General features: G+C 36.1%; 1 protein-coding gene across 1 annotated transcript in view; it reads left to right on the plus strand.

Moving 5' to 3' along the window:
- Positions 1 to 58: 58 nt before the first annotated feature.
- LOC112045659 (aquaporin AQPAe.a) overlaps positions 59 to 24879 on the plus strand; it is a 59861-nt gene continuing 35040 nt past the window's right edge. The window contains exon 1 of the mRNA XM_052891604.1: positions 59 to 232. The gene's annotated coding sequence lies outside the window, so the exon portion shown is untranslated. The remainder of the gene's footprint in view (positions 233 to 24879) is intronic.

Consider the following 24879-nt stretch of genomic DNA (forward strand, 5'->3'; position numbering starts at 1 on the left):
GATTAATTACCATGTTTCCCGCCAACAAATCTTCATAACAAGGGCGGCGCGGCGTGTTCAAATTAAACAATCAAACGACATCAAAATCGCGTACCAGCCGGGTGTGAGTGAATAAATCCGAAACAAAAACGAACTAATAAATAGAACGAACTTTAAAACTTTTTCAGTGTAAAAAGTGATATTTCTAAAGTTTCTTAATAATTTTTACTTAAGTTAATCTTCATTCTTTCGGGTGAGTGAATAGTTTAATTTTTTTTATCCCGTTTTTAATAAAATTAAATTATTTTAGGAAACCATTTATGCCTTATTCAATAGACAATTAACATATATCTAAATAAATAATATATTTTTTTCTCACATTTATTTATTTGTCCTTTGGAAAAATATTAACAATATTAATAAAATATTTAAATCGTTGCAAAATATATTATACCAATTTTATTCGACTTCGTCCGCCTTAAATTTAGTTTTTCACAAATCCCTCCGGTACCATGGATTTTTCCGGGATGAAAACTATGTGTTAATCCAGAGTAAAATCTATTTCCATTCCAATTTTCAGTCAAATCGGTTCAGTCATCCATACTAACATCCATACAAACTTTCGCGTTTATAATAGTAGGATTTGGCTAATTAAAAAAAAAAAATAATTATCCGCAGCGTTTAATTTTTATTTTTCAAGGTACCTAATTTAAATAGGTCTATGAAATTCATATAAAATTAATGTAGGTATACGTGCTTAGTTACTAGGTAAAAGGTTTTTTTTGGATAAACAAAAACTTAGTAATTAGTGTTGAATTTCAAAGTAATACCAATAGTTTGCTTTGCTACGAGTAGTTGCATTAGGGTCATAAGATTCGCTAAAACAATTGATAGTGATAAGATAAGATAACTCTTACCACAATATGTAACCGCACACTATAAGGTGACTTTCTAGCACAAAGGGTTTAGTGGACTATTTTGACACTTTACATAATAAACTGTGGCGCTATTGGCAGGGTTGGCAAAATGCCACGGGCCCACGGAACGAAGGGGTCCTCAATCTCCGAGTCCGTGAGAGACTGGAGTCCTCGATTAGCCTATTTAAGCGATGGTGATGATGACTAGGTTTGAATATATTGATTATTATGATACATTCAAGTAAATAAGGTCAATGTTAATTAATTGGTACATAAAAGCAAAGATTGTCTGGATATTTGCAAAGTAAATAAGATTATAAAATTTCAAAATTTATTAAAACCTTTTATCGTAATTGGATGAAAATTCATAGTTTCAGCTTCCCTACATTAAATGTGACATTTTTCATGAACTATAAACAAAACGCACAAATAACTTAAGATACTAGTAATTTTGTTGAACGCTCATACAAATCTAACGATGATTATGACCTACGACGTCATTAAATCGTACCATTTGTATTGGCGTTTTTCAGGAATCCGTGTCAGTGCCGCAAATCTGACCCTTTAAATCCCTGTAGCTCCGAAAGTAATGATCGCAGATATCCTGTTACTTTTTTTTACAAAATTGCTTTACTATTAGCATAAGTACTCCTAATTTAGTCCAATATAACTCTACCTTGGTAATTTTTTTTTAACGAATTTTATTTCCGTGGCGAAGTCCTCAAGATTATAATATTATATAATATAAATATGTGCCACCACAGTGGCGGATTTACAAATTACAATTACAATTTGCTGAAACATTATGTTCTCAGACATTTTTATTACATTTTATCTGTTGGTATAATTGCGATTTCTTTATTTCTGTAATAAAAACTATTTGGGCCAAATTTGCCGCCCTCTGAAATCTTTCACCCTAGGCTGCAGCCTAATTAGCCTACTGGTAAATCCGCCACTGTGTGCCACATTGAGGCGAGGTAAATCGGACTATGTACTTGTACATTGGCGTATCAATATGTAAAATTCTATAAATATGTAAAATTCCAGAGGGTTCCAACTACCAGCTCGTCCTCTGGAGAGTTAACCGAACTTTCTTGATACAATCTCGACCCAGCCATTGCATGATTTAAAGATACATGATGATTCAAAATCAATAAATATTGTAACATAATGATATTCATAATTACTTACAGAACATATTATCGGGGCATAAATTATGGAAATTGACAGTAGGTATCTATCTTCTGATATAAAGCTAAATAGTTTGTTTGTTTGGTTGATCACGCTAATCTCAGGAACTACTGATGCGATTTGAAAAATTCTTTCCGTGTTAGATAACCCATTTATCGAGGGTATCTGCTATATATTATCCCCGTATTCCTACCTGGACGGGAACCACTGGCACAGTAGATATAACAAGCAGTATAATAACTCGGCCGTATTTTTGAAATAAATACCTACAGCCGCGCGCTCCGTAAACATGTGATAGGGCTGTCCGCCTCCAGCATTTTAATTACATTTGCCAAATTTGTGTTTCCATTTAGTTATGTGATTGTAAATATACTTTTTTTTAAATAAACAAATAAAATACTTTGTAAATTGTAGTAAAATAGGATGTGATCAATAAAATGCGTGTTGTTTTTTGATTGGTAGATTTAAATAAGGCTGATACTGATCAATGATTGAAGGACCTTCGTCCAATATATTTATTTTGGTGATGCCATCTAGGTATTACCACCACACTAGGTGACCAAATAATAAAAACCGGTCAAATGCGTGTCGGGCCACGCGCAGTGTAGGGTTCCGTAGATTATGTTAGCACTTTAATCCCTTATGTAATGCACAAAAATACCGATAACGATACCCCACACTATAGAATAAACGATAAAAAATTGATCCTGACTTCGCATGTAGGGAAGGAACCACAAAAAAAAATCGCTAGTTTACTAAAAAAATCTGGATAGGTATATTAATATCAGCCGGCTCTTTACTCTTTTTATTCAAATACATTAAAGTATGAGCAACACAATGATGTTGTTAAATTCAAACAACTTCTGTACTTAACTTCTTTATGACATTAAAAATCCAATACACTGTGCGTTCGTCACCGCGGCACAGTCGCGACTGTCTTCACCCTACGATCACCCCACGTTCGGGGTGCGTAGGTATAGCTCGCGTTTCGACCTCTAGTATGAAGTCATCCTACTGGTTATACTGTGCCACTGGGGTGTAACCGCGCGGCGTCAGCCAGTACAGTATAATGGTAGGCGTTCACAGATTATATAGTATACAAAATCTGTTCGATGCTTAGACCATTAAAAATTCTTTTTAATGGTCTAAGGTTCGATGCGTTCCGTTCGATACGGATCAGTGGACGCACTTGCATAATTTTCAGTACAAAAAATACTAAAATCCGTTTGATGCGATGCGTCCGACTACCTACTACGTTTATAGTAAATAATTTGGACGGTCTCCGTGGCGCAGTGGTGAGTAGTAAACTTACAAGACAGAAGTCCTGGGTTCGATCCGCGGCTGGACCGATTGAGATTTTCTTAATTGGTCCAGGTATGGGAGGCTTTTAGAGGGGTGTGGATTTCATCCTCCTCCTAACAAGTTAGCCCGCTTCCATCTTAGATTGCATCATCACTTACCATCAGGTGAGATAGTAGTCAAGGGCTAACTTGTAAAGAATAAAAAAAAAAAAATTCGTGATATTTTAGGCACTAAGGCCTAGTAAGCTGTAACGTATATTAACATTGAGACATGTAAATCACAAATACATATAAAGTAAATTAAATATAAGTCATAGGATTTGTTGAATAGCAATTCACATAAGAGTGATAAACACAAAATGTCCCAAACCAACTCGCTAATAAGACAAACCATTACCGGAAATAATTTCACGCCTTTTGAGGCACCTACCTTTAAATGTTACAAAAACTTTATTAGACCTTATACAACATTATAATATACTAGCATACGCTCGCGACTTCGTCCGCGTGGAATTCAGGTTTTCAAAAATCCCGCGGGAACCAAGAATTTACAGAGCAAAATTTATTTCCATTCGAAATTTCGCGACTTCGTTCGCGTGAAAATCGGTGTAAAGTTTAATTCCCTATTTAACGCCATTACACTTTAAGTAGTAGAGCTTTTGTGACAAAACTCGTCTGGAAATAACTAAGTAGGTACCTACATGATTATTTCGTTGAAGTATTCTATAAACTTCATCATAGTATGAACACGAATCAGGCCCAGTTTGAATTAAATTCAATCAGTAGTTTCGACGTTATGCTCGGTCGACAAAAAGAGGGACAGACTGACAGACAAAAAACAAAAATACGTTTTACAACGCCTCTCTGTTCAGACCACCTCATTATCAACTGCGCCTGAAAGGTCGATACGACTCTACCTTAGTATTTCATTGAACCTCGTTAAAACAAATTTTCGTACCTTATAATATTAATTCATGTCTTATCAAACACGAATTTCACATTTCTCTTAGCAGGCAGGTACATTCCATAGGGTAATGAATTAGTTAATACCTAATTATGTGACGTCATTTTGATGCACTCAGTGAATCTGATAACGACACATTTCGTTTCTATTTTAGGTCATTGATAATACCTAAGAGCTGTAAGAATTTATATATTTAGCCACTTCTAATTAAATATTTACAGGAAAGATTCCAATTTTTGTCTGTTTGTTTAGTACGAATGTAATCCGAAACTACTGGACCGACTTTAAAAATACTTTTACTAATATAAAGTCACGTTATTTGTGAGTGTGATTGGCCTCCCTTAAAACAATCTCTCTAATCCAGATCAAACCCCTACAACCTAACAAACTTTACCTTGTATTTATATTAGTATAGAATATAGATTATTTATTATTACTGATTATTAAGTACTGATAAAAATATAGCGTGCGTGCGGGTTTGCTCGTCTTTCTAAGTGGCACTTAAAATCTAAACAAGTACCTACTTACCTATTTTGCTAAGAAATATTGCGTAGAGTTTTTGTAAAGTAGATACTTCTATATTATTATTGTTACTTATTTGATAAGAACAGATCACAATATAAAAATGCCACGCCCATCTTTTAGCCTTAATAATATTATGTTTACTGTGCCTTAAATAATTCCAGGCAGGTGCTGGACTCAACACTGAGTGGGTATGACTTATAGTTAGATCCCTGCCCGATGGCAGGCAACCGTGGCGGAAGTGGATGGAGATCCTGGGTTCGATCCCCGGCTGGACCGACCGTTTGGCTGGTGGGAGGCTTCGGCCGTGGCTAGTTACCACCCTACCGGCAAAGACGTACCAACACGCGATTTAGCGTTTCGGTACGATGTCGTGTAAAAACCAAAATATGTGTCGATTTTCATCATCCTCCCATCAAGTTAGCCCGCTTCCGTCTTAGACTGCATCATCACTTGTAGTCAAGGGCTAACTTGTATAGAATAATAAAAAATTGAACTATTGTCGTAACTCGTACCACTCTTACCACAGTTTTTACGACTAATTTAAGGAGGAGGGGAACATTGGTAATTTGAATTTACTTGATAAAAAATGTATAGATTTGCATAACATGTAATTATACTTGAGATTTGTGTCCAGTGGCCTAACTACATGGTAACAGGGCTAGCATAATGCCACGTGCACACGACTTGAAGAGGCCCGAAGCCAGGGACGTAAGCTCAGAAGTAATTTAATAATAATGAAAGTTTTACGTGCCGATTATTCTTCCAATGAATTCGCCTTGGGCCTCAGATCCTCCGTGCGCGGTGGATTTTCAAAACGATCGGGTTCGATCCCCGGCTAGGTCGATTGAGATTTTCTTAATTGGTCCAGGTTTGGCTGGTGGGAGGCTTCGGCCGTGGCTAGTTACCACCCTACCGGCATAGACGTACCGACAAGCGATTTAGCGTTCCGGTACGATGCCGTGTAGAAACCGAAAGGGGTGTGGATTTTCATCGTCCTCCTAAGAAGTTAGCCCGCTTCCATCTTAGACTGCATCATCACTTACCATCAGGTGAGATTGTAGTCAAGGGCTAACTTGTAAAGAATAAAAAAAAATGCTTATTTGTAAAGTTGGGATGAATTTTTTACTCGTGTATCCTATACAATGGGATTTAATTGTATAGGTTTCGAAAAGATAGTGTGGTTGTGTGCCGTTTTCGTGTTTAAAGAATAATGAAAGGCAATTATTGTTTACTCGTAATAATCAAAGCTCGTAGGTATTATAAGGAGATTGTTATCTAGATTTAGATTGTATTTTACTCGCAAAGTTGTCCGCCCCTCGCACCATAGGATTCGATGTGGCCCATACAAATGATAATTCTTGAATACTAAACGCCAGCTACACATGACCAAGTATGATGTTTGTTAGTGAAAAAATATCGAAATACAAAATATTTTAGGTTTTTTTTATTGGGAAAAAATACAATAAGGAACTTAAGCTAACTTATACTAATAAATATACAAATCATACCCACGTGGAATGGTGGCAAGAATACTGCCAGGCTGATCCTTTGCGCAATAATAAAAATTTTAATAAAAAAAATACAACCGACTTCAAAACCTAAAAACGTACCCACTAAACTAAAAATTGAAAAATAACATATGTTCTACCTGCTGATCAGTATGAAGGCGGTGCTAAGCCGCTGATGTATTAATTCAAGCCATGTGATATCTTATAGATTTAGATTTTGCAGACAGTGTTGTTTCATATGGTCCTGTCAGAAATGGCTTAAATTAAGACAACACCGGCTAAGCACCGCCTTCAAACTGATCAGCAGGTAGAACATATGTTATTTTTCAATTTTTAGTTTAGTACGTTTTTAGGTTTTGAAGTCGGTTATATTTTTTTTATTAAATTTTTTTTATTTTTCCATTTTTAGTGTAAAATTTAATCTCAAACGAATACATCAGACCCCTAATGACAGTCACAACCCATCTTGGTACAAAATTCTCAGCAATACAAATTAATCAAGCCCAAGCACAAGGTAGCTACCGTAAACCGTTAAGGGGTTCCCTTAATTGACCTTGATCTTCATCATCAGACCCCTAATAACAGACACAACTCATCTAGGTAGAAAGTTCTCAGCAATACGAATTAATCAAGGCCAAACACAAGGTAGTTACTGTAAACTGTTAAGGAGTTCTCTTAATTGTCCTTGGTCTTCATCACCAAACCCCTAAATGACAGTCACAACCTATCTATGTGGAAAGTTCTCATTAATACAAATTAATCAAGCCCAAACACAAGGTAACTGCTGTAAATCGCCGAGGAGTTCCCTCGTCTGTTTTATGGCTCCATCATCAGATCAATTTTAAACCTTCATGAAATTGTAGTGCTTAAAAGTACTAAATGGAAAAGTATACGAACACACTAGACACCGATATAATCTTCGATAGTTCCCCTCAATTTCTCCAGGATCCCATCATCAGATCTTGACATGATGGCAATGGGACCAAATGGGGACTATACCGTTTTAAACAAAAAAAGAATTTTTAAAATCGGTCCAGGCGTCTTTGAGTAATCGGTGTACATACATAAAAAAAAAAAAAAATACCGACCGAATTGAGAACCTCCTCCTTTTTGAAGTCGGTTAAAAATGAGCCAGCCCTTCTGTCACCAGTCGAGGCAACTAGCCGCGGTGAAGTGATTCGATAAAATTTTTTGGCACTGCGACTCTATGGCCCAACGGTCTCCACGGCAAAAGCTACAAATATGTAACTCTCTGCCAGAGAGGCATATTTTAGGTTAGTGTTTCTATACCTTTTTTTCTACCGGTGCCCCTAAGCGTCCTGCAGATTTGACGCTAAACTTGATGGCGTAAGAAAAAATATATTCCTTGCGTAACTACGACGCCATTGTCATAGAGAATCAGGGCCCTGGTGTGACAAGTGTGTCTGGCGCACAATGCTGGCACCATGAGCATGAATGCTGAATGCTGATTGTCACAGTTGCTGACGGAACGAATCGCCTCACGCGCCATAACCGCAGTCCGCACTGATTAGACCTATTATTATTTAGTAAGATTATTATATACAAATTAGACATGTTGTAACCAGACCTGCTGGCCTATTCACTAATTTGATCTTTATTAACAATCTATTAAAATAATCATCAAATCAACTGAGAAAGGAGATGGTCCAAAATTGTATGGAGCTCAGGATCAGTCATTGTACCCTGACGGAAATAAAAGAAAATAATTTTTGTAACTATTTTTGATTATACAAATCTACGAATTCACTTTACTTCTTTCGAAATTATATTAACTCTCGCCCAAGAAATGTAACACTAATATGAGTAATAATGGCGGATAGATGGCGTTTTCAATGCAGTAGACGATTTGACGTTTGCTGTCAATTGTCATGTCATAGTTGCTCTATGGGCGCCATCTTCATTTATCTCAAAAACTTGAGTTTTAATTTTATTTATTTCTTTTTATTTAATTAGATTTATTCACTTATTTACATTTTTATAAAATCCTTGTATTTTTTAAATTTTAATTATACGGGGTACAAGAGTGGACTTCTTACTGTATGATATCCACGAAAGGTTGTCAGTAGGCACCGGATGATATTTGTTTTATAGAATCTCAATTTCGTATATAAATATGTCAACTAACAAACGTCAAAGCTCGTGAATTGGCCTGCTGATTGGTCCAGTGGCTAATCGATGTGGCTTCGATCCACGGGGTTCTAACTTCGAGTTGGTTGGTTTTTATTTCTTCTAAAAATATCAATAGGTATCAATTATCATCATACACCACTCTTAGCCCGCTAACCTGCATTGGAGAAGCGTGGTAGGTCTAAGCTCCATATCAGCTCTCCTTTAGACTTTAAAAGACGGGAGGGGTCCGATATCCGTAGAGGGGTATTAAAAACAGGCTATTAATGATTATTTATTAGACACGTAGTTAACGACTCAATTGTCTGTCCGGGTTAACCTCTAAAATAGTAGAACCGTTTTTAACAAAACTTTCAGATAGAAAATTTATTGAGCAACATATAAGCTACTTTTTATCCCGGAAAATCCATGGTTCCCGCGTGATTTGAATCGTGAAAAACTGAATTTCACCCGTATGAAGTTGAAGGCTATATTTTTTTAAATATAATCACTTTATACCTACTATATACATATACCTTGTACATATGTATTCTGTGCCTGTACCTACCTACCCAACTAACTATGAAATGCTTTTTCCTTGAATATGTAATCCCTATATGTTTGTACAACGTAGTATGTCAGTTTCTTACCATGTTACTGAAACTGGACATGCTAAAATATTTGTTCAACATTACGGACTATGTACATATGTATTTACATAGGTTGTTATGTATAAACACGCGATATGTATGTCATTTAAAATATCAACCAATATACACATTCCTATATGATGAAAATTTATGATAACATTATCTTTATAACCAACAACCTACAACCGTAAAAAATTTCTTACAATTTTACTATTGCTTGAATCACATTTTGATATTATTAAAATTATCGTAATTTTTTATCAAATTTTATAATGGGTCAATATCAACTTTAAATATTGATTTTATTAGACACAAATTATGAGTAAAGTAAATTACTCATAATTTGTGAATTGATTGTTTCAGTATTATACCTACTGATACAGGTGAAGGCTTCGATTACCATCATGTTAATATATATCTAGTCGATAAAGCGTTGTCATGTACTGAAAATCTTGCAAGTAGTTTGATCATCTCTTTTATTTCCATCCTCGGTCGTTGGACTTTTTGGTTTTTCGCTCATTTTGAGGGAATCATTGCTATTATTTCAAGAAGAAATTAAAAGAAGCAGGCCAATCCACTAACTCTGACGTACGTAAGTGATAAATGAAAATATATCTACAGTTTTGTTAGTAATTATTAAGTCACATTCGTATTCATTATTTAATTAATGTTAACTTATTAAAATTCAGATTACAGGTAAAATATGTCATCAGCTGGCCTATTCTCTGTTTTAGTCTTTATTATAAACCTATTAAAATAAACATCAAATCTATCAACAAAATGACAATTACCTACTGTGTGATATCCACCAGTAAACACCGGATGACATTTTTACGTCAAAGATAGTGAATAAGCTTGCTGGTGCTGGTGGTCATTGGCAACCTTTCCCTGATATCAAAGAGATGACATTTATCTACCAGTTGGAATTGTTATTTTTTGTCAATTTAGGCTTTATGGAATACAAAAAATGCGGTTGTTATTGATTTGATGTTAATTCTATTGGGTAGCGAACTTACGTCAAAGTTAGTGAATTGACTGGCTGTACGTAACACAAAAGAAAAATACAAGACGTGCTAAATGAATAAATGGCTTATAATAAATTAAGGCATTAGAGCACGGCAAAGCGCCGTGATAGGGAAATGTGGGTCGGATTTCCGCTGATATATTACCGCCATTACTGCCGACCCACCCCTGCCACCTTGAACCTTTCTGCATGCACTGGAAAATGGCGAAGGGAAAAAATGCGTCCTATTTGTACATAAATGAATTTCAAACAGGCACGTAATATCGACCTCATTAGCCAAGTCACATTTGAATATTTCTTATAGTTACAGTACACACCTAGTTTAACAATATAAAATAGCTTTTGGACGCCGCTTTTCTAGTGTTAATTTAAATTTTCAAGTTTTTTTGGATGTTGTCCAAGTACCGTACCATTGTCTATATTTTTTTCCTTACAAGTTAGCCCTTGACTACAATAATAAATAATAATAATAATAAAATTCTTTATTTAGCTGAGTACATACAACTGAGAAAAAAAACAAAAAAACAAATACAAATTAAGTAAAAAAAATTAAAAAGGGACTGTACACCTTGGATAGTGACTCTGCAGAGTGTGGCTTCCTGGGGTGTGATTCCGCTATTTCATTCTCGTCGATGTAATAAACGCCTATAATAATTTTTATTACAATTTGAACTTTATTTCTATGGAATTCCAATAACATTAGGTCCATAACAACGATGTTGCCATGGATATGAGTGATGTCACAAAACTGTAACTTTACAGAATGCAGCCGCTGGTGTGCGATCTCTTCGTACATGCCACATAATTTGACTTATATATGTTACTTTAGCTAAAAAGGTTAATGCCTCAGCATAATGCTGCAGTGTTTGCTGCAGCGCTGGTATTGTTTGCAATCTCACCTACCCACTCTACAGGATAAGTGGTGATGCAATCTAAGATGGAAGCGGGCTAACGTGTTAGGAGGAGTATGATCCACACCCCTTTCTACACGGCATAGTAGCGGAACGCTAAATCGCTTGGCGTTACGTCTTTACCGCTAGGGTGGTAATAAGCGAGGGCCGAAGCCTCCCACCAGCCAGACCTGAACCAATTAAGGGAACCTCAACCAGCCCAGCCGGGGATCGAACCCAGTACCGACTTGTTAATCCATACCACTGCGCCACGAAGGCCGTCAAAAATGCATACACTATGCCTTAATAAATGACTAAGCAGTAATAAAGAACCTTCCTATTCAAAGATCATAGCAAATTGCCTTAGTTGCGTGGCGTTACACGGAAACCAGTGTGGTGTATTATTATAAAATTATCTTATGCGACCTCTCTTACATATAACAATAAGATCTTATCCAATTATTATAATATTTGCACGGTTAGCGGCTAAGGCGACCGTTTACATTTACTAGTAAGTCGTAAGTGATTCCATTTTGTCCCACGGAAACTTATTTATACTATGTCAGATAGTTCACTCGTGACTAAAGCCTACTGAGGTTTGATTTATTTATTTTCGTTTATTAAATCACATGTAGAATGTTTTTTTAATCTCTACAAGTTAGATCTTGACTACAATCTCACCTGATGGTAAATGATGATGCAATCTAAGATGGAAGTAAGGAGTAGGATGAAATCCACACCCCTATCGGTTTCTACACGACATCGTACCGGAATGCTAAATCCCTTGGCGGTACGTCTTTGTCGCTAAGCAGAATTACATTACTAGCAGGCTCACCGTGGTTTTACCAACGTAGTTTCCGTTTCCGTGGGAATAAGGGAATAAAATATAGCCTATGTTACTGTGAAGATGTTTGAAGAAGCTTTCTAATGGTGAAAGTTTTAAAATCAATCGAGTGGTTATTGAGTTAAAACGTAACAAACAAACATAAAATATTGCCTGTTTATAAACATCTTTTTGATGTTGATGCAAAGATAAAAACTGAATCGTGGTCATTAACGCCCTCCAGACTATTACATTAATATGACGCTAAACAATTGCATATATAGCTTATAAGCTAATCTAGGACTGTACAGGACCAGGCCTCTCTTCTTATAGGGGATACAGAGTTTAGACCCTGGAGGTGCTCACTCTAAGCCTGCCAGACCTTATATATTTAACGATAACTATCAGGGCCTGTAGCCAAGTGGCACGTCGATTCTCTTTCTACAAACGCTAAGGCTTCGAAAATTAAAAAATGTATGGGAATGACATTAACTATAGACATATCACGTGATTAAGTTGTCGATCAAATGTGTCATTCGCATACATTTTGTTAGTTTTCGAAGCGTTCGTGTTAGTAGAAAGAGTCGACGTGCCACATGGGGAAGGCCCCTGATTGTTGTAGATCACATTTAAATTATATCCTTGTACAATTCCGTTACCTAGATATTAAACTCCGTTCAAGAAATTGTTTCCGATTAAAAACGATGACTCAAATAAAATAATAGTAATAGTAGCTAAGAATATGTTAAATACATACAATATTTCTTAATAAAAATAGAAAATATCTCAAGGGATATAATTGTCCTGTGTTTGTATTTTTAGTGCAACAAAGTGGTCAAACCAACAAAAAAGAAACAATAGTTCAATCACGACTGAGGATAAACAGTCTTTTGCCCTCGACTTTGGCTACGTGACTTGGAGCATACTTTATCCGGGCGTAATTATAGGAAAATTTAATATCTTTTCATGTTTTAATCACATTTCCACTGATTCTCCGCTCCTATTGGTCGTAGCGTAATGTAGTCTGTAGGTAGTCTTTCTCGATAAATTAACTAAAGTCCGGCCGCTCAGAGATTGCGTTTCTGTCAATGGGCGATGTAACATGAGAGAGAGAGAGACACAAAAACGAGGCAATTGTAATTCAATATGTTTATCCCATTCGCACGATCTGTCAGAAACGCAATCTCTGAGCGGCCGGACTTTATCCTATACATAAAAAAATCGAATCAGTACTCGCAGTTCTAGAGATTAGCGCGTTCCACCAAACAAATAAACAGATTGTTCAGCTTTATATTAATTAGTACAAAGATTTCCTGTGAGTATGTAATTTACTATTAAATTGAAGTACCTAAGTACTACGTCTAATACGTTACATCATGTAAATCGATCTCACACACAAAGCATAGTATAGCATGAGCCTGTCAATCTAATGCGTCACGTGGACTTGAGAAAAGCTCGTTGAAATCTAATACTTAAAACCACAATTAAGTGATCAATATCACGGATTTTTGCCTTAGTCAGCCGCGGAAGTTGCAACATTCTACAGTCGTTATAATATTTTAAGAAACAGAAAATATTCCACTGCTTTTTATCCGCACTTTATGAGGAAATCGTTCGTGCTTTCAAAGAAATATGCATATAATTATGTAGCAGATTGTGACGTATTTCTTTGTTATTAATGAGTAGGCGTTTACGGGTATATACCTACTTACTTATTTTTTTTTAAATAAATGCGCAGGTTATTTAGTTCTGAAATTTAAAAGTGTATTAAAAGTTTAGTCCGAACTACGATCTAACGTCTTAAATTAGTTCTAATAATCTAGCTCAGTACAGTTTAATATAGTGTAGTAAAATATAACCTATGTCACTCCTTCATATTTGAAACTTGACATTTGTCCACCACAGTTTTGATGCGATCTCCAGTACAAAATAATCTTTGCCTTTCTTTTGGTGAAAGAAAGGAACAGCTAACTTATACCAATAACTATACAAGTCGATTTTGAGTTTATTCGTTACAATTTTTTTTTATTCTCTACAAGTTAGCCCATGACTACAATCTCACCTGTTGGTAAATGATGATGCAATCTAAGATGGAAGCGGGCTAACTTGTTAGGAGGAGGATGAAAATCCACACCCCTTTCGGTTTCTACACGACATCGTACCGGAACGCTAAATCGCTTGGCGGTACGGCTTTGTCGGTAGGGTGGTAACTAGCCACGGCCGAAGTCTCCCACCAGCCAGACCTGGACCAATTAAGAAAACCTCAATCGGCCCAGCCGGGGATCGAAATCACCGCACACACCACTGCGCCACGAAAGCCGTCAAAAATACAAATTTTTCCTCTCAATAATAATATCAAAGTAGATAAGTAGAGCTAGAGCTTGTTCTATAAAGTTACTAGTATCTACGGACCAAAGACATTCTCAACTAACTAACTAACCTGACAATATGTTTAATGTTAACTAGGCAAGTTCAATTACGTATAGTGGAAGATTTATTACGTAGTCTGATAGGACATACTATTTCAATAGCATTAACATAAAACCTTTAGTATTACAGTTATCCTTGACACAGGAAAAGGAACCAGTTCTCATTGTACCTATATGCTGCAAAAAACAGACGTAACACTAACGTCTGAATCATGAATCAATTTAATATGCATATGTATGTAGTGTGATCGTATCCTCAATTTGCATTTGATCAGAATATCAGAATAGATATTTTTAATTAAACCTTTTAATGCTAGGGGTCCATAGATCTGTATCGTACGTAACGGACGTATCGTATACGGATTGTAGTCATCATCATCATCATATCAGCCGATGGACGTCCACTGCAGGACATAGGTCTTTTGTATGGACTTTCAAACATCACGATACTGAGCCACCTGCATCCAGCGAATCCCTGCGCCTCGCTTGATGTCGTCAGTCCACCTGGTGGGGAGTCGGCCAACACTGCGCTTACTAGTGCGGGGTTGCCATTTCAGCACTTTGGGACCCCAACGTCCATCGGCTCTTCGAACTATGTGCCCCGTCCATTGCCACTTCTGCTTCGCAACTCGTTGAGCTATGTCTGTGACTTTGGTTCTTCTGCGGATCTCCTCATTTCTGATTCGATCACGCAGAGATACTACTAACATAGTTCGTTCTATCGCCCGCTGTGTGACTCTGAGCGGATTGTAGTATTCTTTGTATATCGTTAAGTGCGTCCACTAATCTGCATCGTACGGATCGCACGAATCTACCGTAAATTTACTACCTACCGACTACTACCGTTTATTGTGATAAAAAGCGGATCTGTGGACGTCTGCCTTTAACTGACTTCCAAACGATGGTTGTGTATTCTACTCATATTACGAGTATGTATGTGTGGACGTCTATCGGCTGTTAATGATGATGATGATGTGTGAACGTATGTTTGTGTGTCAGCGATCCTCTCAAAAACTACTGATTCTGTTTAGATGGAAGTCGTTGTACGACTTTATATTTTCAGGGAAGTTTTTAGTAAGGCATTTCAAAGCAAGGTAAAGTTTATTTTTCGTTGAAAAAATTATTTAAATAGGTATATGTCTATCAACGTTAATTAATTGGCTAGGATGATAATGTTTGACGGCCTCCATGGCGCAATGGTATATACGCGGTGGATTTACAAGACAGAGGTCCTGGGTTCGAATCCTGGCTGGCCCGATTGTGGTTTTCTTAATTGGTCCAGGTCTGGCTGGTGGGAGGCTTCAGCCGAGGCTAGTTACCACCCTATCGGCAAAGACGTACCGCCATGCGATTTTTTTATTATTTTCAAGTTAGCCCGCTTCCATCTTAAATCTTGCATCATCTCTTACCATAAGATGAGATTGTAGTCAAGGGCTAACTTGTAAAAAAATAATGTACGTTACCTTTCGTATCCATATTATTAGGTAAAATCTTACATAAAGTACTGTTCTAAATTGTATCTGTTCTATGGTAAGACTTAAAACTTTTAACACCGTGTTAACGACACAGTAATTTATTTATTCGTTTGTTACCTAACAAACGAATAAATAAATTACTGTGTCGTTAACACGGTGTTAAAAGTTTTAAGTCTAGCAAATGATTTGGAAGATAGGTAGGTACCTATCTTCCAAATCATTTGCTAGAAATCATTAAAGACAACTTTTTGCAAGCAAGAGTTACATCATGGCAATCTGTCACAGTTTTTTGTACAGATACGATTTTGTTACACTCAGTTCTAATGAATCTAGTAGGTACATAAAAAATCTTTAAATTGGTACTTACCGGTTTTAAGCTCTCTATAACTTCGTATGAGTTTAACTCTTCGATCTACCTGCATTGGAGAAGTGTATGTCTATAAATCCAAGACTATGAGAGAATCCTGGACATATAGTATAGGCAGTGGCGTGCATTTCATAGATGCAAAAATGCAATGCCTACCCTAAGGACTCAATACAAACCTATGTTGGACCTTTAGGATAAGTTAGCTTACGTTCCTTATTGTATTCTTCGCAATATTCATCATTATCAGCCTATTGTAATGCCTAATGTTTCATTCAAAGCGTTCAAGTATAGTATGAAGTTAAATGAAGGTCAATTTCCAACGCCCAGAATTGAAAATGCATCAATGCTCGAAAAAAAGTTGTCGTGTGAACATATACTTGGAAAGGCACAAAGGTTAACCACCGCACTCGTGTGGTAGGTCTAAATAGCCGGTGGAATCTATCTCTAAAACTTAAGATGACTTTTCCAAAGCTACTATTAAGCCCTTTAAGGTAAACTAAGCTATATCTTTGATATCCTACTTACATAGGTTATAAAGCTATTTAAATTAAACTTAACCTTGACCACGGTGAAGTTTTTACACTGTAATTAAACTTGTCTGTCGGTTTTTTACTGCATATACTTAGATGAGTGTGCTCAGGAACTTTACCATGTAGTTCTTCCGTCTCCTTTCTACCACAGGACACGCCACCTTACTTTGTGGATCCTTACTTTGTGGATGTCCAGGGAACTCGTGCAAAACGATTTGCATCCACATTTCTAATTTGCACAGCAAAAATTTGGAATGCCCTTCCGGCGTTTGTGTTTCCTGACACTTATAAAACACCTTCAAAGCAATAGTAAATAGGCATCTTCTAGATAAGCGGGCTCCAACTTAGACCGCATTAATGCTTTTTGTCATGCTTAATTGTAGTCAAGAGTAAGCCTATATTGCATTAAAAAAAATATCGTTAAATTCATCACTTTTGCTGTTATCACGTCATATTAAAGATAGCAGCATAACAAACAGTAGGTATATGACTGAAAGTAAAATGGGTAAAATACATAAATCTATCTACAGTAATGAAGCAAATCCAACGATGCGTGTGACTACTGGTATAATGTTGAAAAGAATGTTATCTGTGTGCCACAGACAAACACTCAAATATGTCATGATAACCCGCTTAGTGCAATTATTTGTCTTTATTAGATACACATAAAGAGATAAAAACTACAGATCCAAAGGCTGAATACTATCTAAGTACCTGTAAGGTTCGGTTCAGAAATAACAAGGTCAGGGTTATCCGGACTACCTCTTCTTACAGTTTTATACTATTAATGAATTAATGTAGGGTTAAATCCACATTCGAAGGGGCATTTACCTTTTAACGTCTATGAGCTTCGTCACTTTTGCATCAAGTTATTACAATCAAGCAGTAACTATAGTCATGCAATAAAACAAATATTTGAGATGCCTTATTTGATAGTGGAATCCTAAACAAATATAAGTAAAACTACATATTTTTGATAGTCCAATGTTATATTCTCCCAAATTTTAAATAGCTTTTTTCCTGTTACGTAATATGTATGAATACCTACTGTAGGTTTCAAAACAAAGCCAGCATCAGCATGTATCTACTACATACCAGGTTGCTACGCTCTTGAACCAATTACATAATAATGGTTCATTTTTTACGCGCCCACTAGATAGGACTGTAATTGAAGTGTATTATAATAGGTGTCACAATAAAAGAGAAATGGTAATCACACAACGAGTACACAATTACGTGTTTATTATAATCAGCCCAAATGATATTATTATGCTCATTTCTTCATAACCCGTCTTAGCAGAGTGAAAGAGTTTATACCAACCCGTAGTCAACGACTATGTACTATAAAATCTTTGTCCATAGTGGTTTTAAGCTCTTTTTCCAACTTAATCCTACGCAAAAAGTATCACTTTCAGTACCTAAGATATGAATAAAATTGCACCTTATTTCTAAGAAAAATTGCTATCAATTCAATTATTTGATATCTAGAAAACATTCATATGTTTAACATAAGTATCATAAGAATAAAAAAGGTCCTACATGAAGTTTCTTGCATCAACTGACTTTACAAAGTCAGTTCTCCATTTACTTGACGCCTACAACACAATTCGGCAACGCGTTTACCAAAAAAAAACCATTAAAGGTACAATTGCCCTTCTCTTTCCAACCTCTATTATTAGAGCAGGAGATGTAAAAGGTTTTTTTCTACATCAAATCACCTCGTCATGCGGACCCGCGCGTAACCCTATCTGTAGGTACCTTCTCAATTCTCGGTAGACAATTATGTTTCACGTCAGACTAATACCCGCTCGGTCCACAATTACGACCAAAAAATGGAGATAATTACACAGTGCCTTGGTTTTTTCCCCCCGAGCATCGTTCGGCGCTTGGTGGACCATTGTTTCGCTTACAGTCCTAACTCCCACCGGAGTATCATAATACTTATTTAGTAATCAGTTATTATATCATTTTTATTGTTATAAACACGCAAATACACATTATTAAATTACGATTCGAGTGGTCATATGTGAGTGGTCCGAGGTTCGATTTTCAACGGGGAATCACTTCCAAAGCCTATAACTAAAATACTTTTTTGAGAAACAGTACAATATTTTTACCATCACGTGAAATATCAGCAAACTTGGTAGGTAGGATCAAATAAAAAATAAACAGATAGGATAAAAAGGTAATATTTTATTATCATATTTTACTACTAGCTGACGCCGCGCGGTTTCACCCACGTGGTCCCCATTCCCGTAAGAATATGGGAATAATATATAGAATATAGCCTTCCTCGATAATTGGGCTATCTAACACTGAAAGAATTTTTCAAATTGCACCAGTAGTTCGATTAGCGCGTTCAAGCAAACAAAAAAACAAACTCTTCAGCTTTATAATAATAGTATACATAATAATGATGACATTTGATGTGATCTTGGACCATTGAACCAATATTAGGTAGTAGCTTTTTTTGAAAGTAATACCTATATCAAGACCTGACCTTCACCGAAGTAGAGGACACAAATGATGCATGACGAACGACCTAACCATTTTACTAAAATGATTAAATTTGTTACAAGTTTCATGATAGTTTTGTTACTTAAATATATTTCAGTAGTCTTATTATAATTGCCTTCTCAAAAAAGAACAAAATATCAATTGTAATATCAAAAAAATTATATATTTTTTTGTCCTTGCATTCCTACTAAGTGCCCAATTAATCAAACAAAAACAGATATACCTTCGAATGAAAGGAAAAATATAATCGATAGTTACCAACCTAGTCCTTCCGATGCGGAATAAAATTCTGATAGAAACGCATTTTTTGTCTTCTGCAAGCCAAAATTGCAAATATATATATATATACATTATCTTATATCTCGTGATCTACTGGATCGATTTTCATGGTTTTTGATTCGTTGGATTTGTCTCCGCCAAGAATAGCAGATTACATCTTAAAAACAATGAAAACTTGTCGAATAAATAGAAGGGTAGTGTAGGGAAGAAGTGCGCATAAGTCAAAGCGAAGCTTGACCGGGTCCGCTAGTATTGAAATTAAATGAAAACTTTTCATATGCCTAGCATGCCGACTACATTTTATTATATTAACGTTACATTAAAAGGTCAAAAGCTTCAGTGTTTCGAGCCTCATGAACATCTACTGTGTCTACTTAATTACTGGCAATAAAAAAGTTTTGTTAACGACAAGTCTAACATTTCTCAGATGTAGGATGTGCGTGTCGGATGAAGGTTTGACAGTCGTATCACCGCGTACCAGTTCCCGGTACAACGGAGACGAACCTTAATAAAGCAATGATGATATTGATCATTTTGGCAAAGCTGCCGGTATTGGAAAGAAACAGGTGTTACTTTGCGGAAATTCATTCTGTATAGTGAATATTGTTTTACATTGCCAGGGTCCGATCCAGCAATTTCACCGCTCACCTTTCCGTACATCAAGATTACTATTTTTAGAGAGAACGTATGTACGTAATGTATACGTTACGTACAAAAACGGAATCCTTATAAAATCGCGCACATCCGAATGTCTGTCTGTCACAGTCAATTTTCTCCGAATCTACTGGACCAATTAAGGTGAAATTGAGTACACATTTCAATTCAATATCAATTCACATATCAATGCCGATCTGGACAAATGCCCCCCCCCCCCCCCTGGATTCGGGCCTGTACATTGCTATCCGCCACAAAAAACGATGACTTCAAGCGACACTTTACCCAGATCCGACAAAAACTTCGCAGTTGAATATTAAGTTAACGGTGAGGTTGCGTATTGAAACGTAACGTAGAGAATTCGAGGTCGGTTCCTGCATGACTATTCATTGGTTATTTGCGAAGAATAATGAAAAAAACAATCATTCACTATTTAAAATTGGCGGTATTATAATGAGCCGTGAAACTGGTCCCTGACCGGACTGCGATGTAGTCGCTATCTTACACCGCCCCAGCGCAGGACCTCAACCCTTCAAACCCCGAAAGGGGTTGAAAGAGTTTACCGGGGAAGAAAGTTCCCCTGCGTCGTACCCAGGCATGGAGGCGAATCCCTCAACTGACCCCCCCGGGCCTTCTTTTACGGGAGGAAAATGCCCGTACATCTAAAGAAAAACCAATTATTCACTATTTAAAATTAGCAGTATTATAATGAGCCGTGAAACTGGTCAGCCGTAAAGAAATGTCCGTACGTTATGAAATACGTTAATGTTTATGTAATTATACAACGTAATACTTAGCTTACATATTTTTGCATATCGTTATTTCATTAGATTTCATGTAGGGTGCTAACTGCTAACCTTGGTCTGGGAAAATTGAAGTCTTTGACTAAACAAGGCGTACCTACCTATTTCATAAAGAAATAATCGTATAAAGGAAGTCGTAGATATGAGCAGTATTTATTTATACTGAGTTATAAAAGAATTCATAACTAGATGAACGATAAAATTCGAAAAAAAACAACTTAACAATGCAGAAATTTTTTTATTTATTTATACCTATACTACTTTATTGCACAAAAAACAAACAATAACAAAGAAAATAGTAGAAAATGTAGTATACAATATGTGCCAAAGGCGGTCTTATTTTTTATAGTTTGACAATATTTTTGTCAAACCGTTTGACAATATTTTTTTGATCGTTTGACAATATTTTTTGTAAAACAATCATTTATAAAATAGCTGAACTAATCTTAACATATTAGATATACTTTAAAAAAACTACAAAAAATTCCTGATATTGTTATTTGATTTTTGTTTTTGTTGTTTTTTTTTATTATTATTGAGAAAGAATACTTAAGCTAACTTATCCTAATATTAATTGTTTATTAGATTACAGCTAAAGGATAATGTAACTGCCTCGTTAGTGCAGTGGTTAAGTATATGTAGCATTGGTCAGGCTGTGAAATATTGTTCTCTTTCTCCAAGAAACTCTCGGTATTAAGTATATTATGGGATATGGGGTATTACCATCGTGCCTCGGACATTGGCGTGAACTTTTTGTTCTATTTGCGTAAAATGCCTACCCTAGTTAAAACCCTATGTAGCTGGTCGACTGGTCGTCAATCACGGTCATTTTCTATTGTAGCAAATCCTAGTCCTCCAACCAGCATCGGAGTAGCGTGTTTGGTCTAGGCTCTATATCCCCTCTACTAAAAATGGACTAACGATGATGATATGCCATTAGTATTCCTACGTTACAAATTAATTAAAAGTCTATAAAACTAGGTGTGTCGAAGTAGCTATTAAGGCCACTCCTATTTATTACGAGTATCTTCGTGGAATCGAAGAGAACTTTAGAAATGAAATATTCTACTTGTTGACGCGACTCGTCGGGCGCACCTTCTCCGAGGGAAGCCGTCTATTACCTCATTGCCATTTGTGTCCATCACTTACATACTGTCCCGAATAGACTTGCAAATTACAGCGAATTGCTAAATGGCTGACACTTGTGATCCTGTTGCGATCTCGCACTATTTTGCTATGACTTGCAATGTTTGTATTGTATCTCTGCGTACCCTAGAATATAGCCCACCCTATGATTTACTTTTCAGATATTTGCAAATGCATTGAAATTTTAAATTCAATTTCAATTTTATTTTACTTGAACATTTTTCAACCACTTTTCCAAGGTCAAGTTTTTCTTTGTTAATACACATAGCTGGGCACCGTTAATCAAATAGTTAACTTCGTTAATCGCTAATCCGCTACAAAAAAAGTTAGCTTCGTTAAACGTTAAAGCGTTACATTCCGGAAGAATTAACGCAAGTTAACGTTAATCGTTAATCCGTTAATATGACTGGTTAATATTGCATTTTTATATCATTGTGTGAGATCCCCATTGGAAAAATAAGGGTGAGCATTGGGGAAAACTGCCATAAATTGATTTTAGTTGATTTTATCTATAATTTTAACATAAATATAGTAATTTCTTTGAAAAAAAAAAATCATTACTTCTTACTTGTCTAAACCTGTTAAACGCATCGTGCGGTAAATAGGAGGCATTGGATTAACGATTAACGGGCTTCAGCAAATTAACGGAAGTTAACGGGTCCGTTAACATTTTTTAAAGTTAACTTAAAAGTTAATCCGTTAAGCAAAATGTTAACTTCGTTAATTAACGATTAACGAGTTAATGCCCAGCTATGTTAATACACATACACAACTCTACTTCCGGTTTAGAAGGTACTCGTATTACCTATTTGTTGAGAAGAGAGCAAGAAACTTAGCATTCGCTTTTTATTAAGTATTCATCATTTACGATAATTTCATTTACCTGCGTTGTGTGAAGGTGAATTCGCTTGTTATGAGCATCTTTGTCATAAAAAAAATCCAACAAATGTAGATGAAAATTAAAGCCATGATGTGTTGTTATACCTAAATAACCTATCGAATAAACAAAGCGTTTGGCAGTTTTCTATATTACGTTATGTGCAGAAATAATATATCTCTGATGCGAATAGGAGATACACACCTACCTGTCCTTTTTTTTACATTACATAGGCGAGCGTTTGGCTGCAATCATGCTTGCCTGGAAGATGCCTATTCACTCATGACTTGATACCCATGTTGTAGATGGTAGGAAAAGCGGAAGCGGGAAGGGCATGGCACCTGTAACAAAAATAACTCGCCAACCCAAAGTACCCGGCCTAATCTATAGGTAAATTTTATGAGGGAACTTGTAGTGAAACATTGGAGGACTCTTTAAGTAGTTGGTAGGTCTAATTACAATTCAATCAATTACCTTACAATAGTAGACATGTAATTGTCTACCACGAACACACACCATAATTACTAATGCGTTGCATGTGTTATTGTATTATAATTTACAGAAGGAGATAATTATACAATCATAATCGGTTTTACTCATTTGGGTAAGTAGAACATTGAGTTGAGTTGAGTCAATTGTAATTGTTACTTCGTTCGTTGTCAACCCATATTCGGCTCACTGCTGAGCTCGAGTGTCCTCTCAGAATGAAAGGGGTTAGGCCAATAGTCCACCTTGCTGACCCAATGCGGATTGGCAGACTTCACACATGCGGAGAATTAGAAAATTCTCTGATATGCAGGTTTTCTCACGATATTTTCCATCACCATTCGAAACACGTGATATTTAATTTCTTAAAAAGCACACAGCTGAAAAGTTTGAGGTGCATGCCCCGGACCGGATTCGAACCCACACCCACCAGAATCGGAGGCAGAGGTCATATCCACTGGGCTATCACGATTTTCTATTTAATGTGGAGCAATATGGCGAAAATTTAGATCTGTCGGATTTAAGGTTTCGACTTTAATAAAGTTATGTTACTTGTTAAATTATTTATCATTTTCATCTTCATCATTATCAGCATATTTTAACGGCACACTACAGAACTATCGTCTATCTCCTTTACTATACGGAGAGGAGATGAGGATGGGAGGAAGAGGATGAGGAGAAATGGAGCTGAAACCCGCCATGCGATCCAGAGCGGAATAGTTTATCTTAGTATCCATTTGATAATTAAGTCAATAGTAGATAAAAACTTGGCTATTTCCTTAAAAAGAACAAAAAATGCGAAAGCCTTCACAATATTTCTGGAAAATAACGTACAATGACAGGCGACAACGGCACGCGATAATTATTTATTATAAATGGAAAATGTTTCTAGAGGCTTTGCCATGCCTCCATGCAAATATAGGTGTAGGGTAATTATAATACCAACGACTAAGCTGGAAACGTGACGTGATTTTACTACATGTTTGTCGGCTTTACCTATTTGTCGGCTTATTAATGTAATAACGGATTGTATTCTATATCCTTCAACCGATAAGTATCATCATTGTCAACCCATATTCGGCTCACTGCTGAGCTCGAGTTTCTTCTCAGAATGAGAGGAATTAGGCCAATACTCTGGCTAAATGTGGATCAGCAGACTTCACACACGCAGAGAATTAAGAAAATTTTCTGGTATGCATGTAAGTTTATCTATAATAATATTACCCTTATAATAAGTATCTACTTTCCGTAAATAATTATTAATCCATGAAATTCTATACAATCAATATTATTTGACTAGTATTGTAGGTATATATTAAATTTTATGACCAATAATAACGTTATACCTACAACTCACCGGTAAATTACAAGTACTTAAATAGTTGATGATGATGAAACAGATTATCAAAATCACCAG

Source organism: Bicyclus anynana, chromosome 4, assembly GCF_947172395.1.
Source record: "Bicyclus anynana chromosome 4, ilBicAnyn1.1, whole genome shotgun sequence".
In the NCBI taxonomy this organism is placed as follows: domain Eukaryota; kingdom Metazoa; phylum Arthropoda; class Insecta; order Lepidoptera; family Nymphalidae; genus Bicyclus; species Bicyclus anynana.